This window comes from Triticum dicoccoides, chromosome 4B (assembly GCF_002162155.2).
Source record: "Triticum dicoccoides isolate Atlit2015 ecotype Zavitan chromosome 4B, WEW_v2.0, whole genome shotgun sequence".
NCBI lineage: Eukaryota > Viridiplantae > Streptophyta > Magnoliopsida > Poales > Poaceae > Triticum > Triticum dicoccoides.
Window position 1 is genome coordinate 662,153,525 of NC_041387.1, and position 2,684 is coordinate 662,156,208.

Sequence of the window (2,684 nt, forward strand, 5' to 3'; positions counted from 1 at the left end):
CAGTGGCATGGTTACTATTGGTGGCAGACGGCGAGCGGCCGATGGGTGGAAACCGGCGGCGAATGGGAGGGGATGAAATGTGGACGGGTAGGGTTTTGGTGTCCGGCGGTCGGCTTAAATAGCCGAGCTAGGGCATTACGCGGCCCGCCAAAGTGGTGACACGCGGCGCCATCGGTCCGATGGAGGATACGAGCTTAGGACCGCCGGGTTTCGGAGTGTTTCCTACGGGACCCGGTCGTCCATCCGACGCGGCAGACGCGCTTGGGCCTCCTCATATCTGTCCTAAAATTGAGTTGGGTATAAGAGGTACCGGTCAACTCGGACGTTTCAGGCCAGTTTGAGGGGCCCAAATGGGTTGGTTTTTTTAACCGGCCAATGTCCCGGCGGCCTGCCCGGGCATTTGAGGCGCCTGGGTGTAGATATTGTTTTGCGGGTATATTATTAAGGTGTTTTACATGCAGCAATTACAATACACCTCAATTAACAAAAAGCAAAATGCAATCCACCTCAACTACAAGAGAAATGATGCAATGCCCCTGATGTTTAGGCTTAGGAACTGGACTTGACGTTTTGAGCCATTGGTCGTGTGGTGTGACTCCGTCTATATAGATCTGGGGGTTGGTGAGCGAGTCTGCATGCGTGGCGTAGGTTAATTAACTTTTTTTGTCTTTCATTTCAAGAATTCAAGTAGGAGTAGTATATATAGATCGATAGATGGCGTGATGTTAACTAAATGCACGCGTTCCCAAATGAACAACCGACAGGCAAATAGTAGTAGTCCTGGAGGGACAAATGGAACTCTGCCGTTTGTACTTACAAGCTCGAAAGAGAGATAATAAGTAAAAAAAAAAAAGAGGAGCATGTGCTCTGGGATTTGCTGGAGAGAGAGAAAGAGAGAGAGAATCAAAGGAATAACCTGGCCGGCTCCGTGATGTTTTTTTTTTTTTGCTTTGTCCCGTCTGTTCTGCATGTTTGGACGTGCGGTTTAGGTTGTCGTTTGTGCTGTCTGTCTGGCTCTACCGTCCACACCACACCAGTGCACCACCACCGCCTGCCGGCGCTTGTTAATCCCCTAATTAAGTGGTTGGTTAAGTACAAATTAACAAATCCCTCAAAAAAAGTACAAATTAACAAATCCCTCAAAAAAAAAGTACAAATTAACAAAACCGCCAAGTGTGGCAACCTTTTCTCGCTGTCGCGTGATTCTCCTCGATCTCCTCGGTGCGTCGCAGCTGCCCGCTTATTAGCGTACAACAGCAGTAGGAGTAGTAGTAAGAATAAGAACTCTCTTCCTTTTCAGGCTCCTGGTTCAGTTTCAACAGCAAAGAAGGGCTGTGGTGGCGGATCAAATCAAACCGCAGGTGCATGCACGTGTACGTACGAAGCACGCATGCAGCCAAGCGCACGTGTACCTACGTACTCGTTTTCTGTTGTTGGGGGAAGGAAAAGACAATGTGTACTTTTTTTTTTTTTGCATGGAAAGACAATGTGTACTGGCACGGGCGGACCACTGCTTACTTTATCCGTATATATATATATACTTACATAAAGTACGTACGCATGCTGCAGAAATACCGGTGTCTACAAAGACGCTTTGCTAATGTATAATACTACTTTCTTTACGGTCGACCGACCGGTTCGGTTGGAGCCTTTTGCGCTTTGCAAAAGCCTACTAGCCTCTTTGTTTCTTTCCTGTACGATGAATGAAATTCCGGGCCTGCCTCGGTCGCTTTTCAACCCATACAGGAGGCAGGACCGTGTACGTGCAACATATAATTAAGCTAGCTGCTTATATGGTTTTGATTGATCAGTTAGGTTAGGTGCGTCCCTTCCTTTTGGCGCATGGTCTTTTGAAGATGATTAATAATTTGTGAGATGATGATTGTATGATGATCAGGAGGATCAGCTGATAATAAGTCGTCGTTAGCGGGCGGGCGAGGTCTATAATGCATGGCTGAGGTGGCGCGCGCGCAGACAAGCAAGTTGTTGAGCGAGGCATGCCCCGTCCGTCCGTCCACATGCGTTTGCAGGCTTAATTTCCTCTTGTGCTTGCTGCCCAGCTGCTGTTGGAGTGTCCCCGTCAGCCAACAGAAGCGTACGCCCGTCAACCGATCAATGAAATGTACGTATATCCGGACGGAGTTGGTGCGGATTCGGTATGTATGATCCACGTGCCCGGCTCAACGTGCGTGCATGCATGCACCCAGCTCGATCCACCGCTTGACACCATCCGATCCACTACGATCCATCCAGCAGAAAAGATCGGTCGAGAGTGCAGCGAATTGGTTGCACGGCTTGATGAGTTCAGTTCAGCCAGTCAGTATAAAAACGTACGTGTACGTACTCCAGCGTATGTGATTAGCTTAGGCATCGCCATCCAAGTTGCCATGATAATGTACGTATATATTTGTGTCAAGTTGTAGGTGTCTAGCGGCGGGCGAGGCTTTGCTTGCCTGGGTTGCCATATGTGGCACCGTCAAGTCACAGATTAATAGACAGGCAGATCGCGCATGAGGCGTGCGGCTGACCCGTGCACGATGCGTCGCGTACAATGATACCGCTGGCTGCCACTGGATTATGGTCATGCACGTACGCAATACTATAAACCAAACACTACGCCGAAAGCAACAACAAAGTGTTGATCCCACAACAAAGAGAAAAAATCCAATAAAAATACACACGGA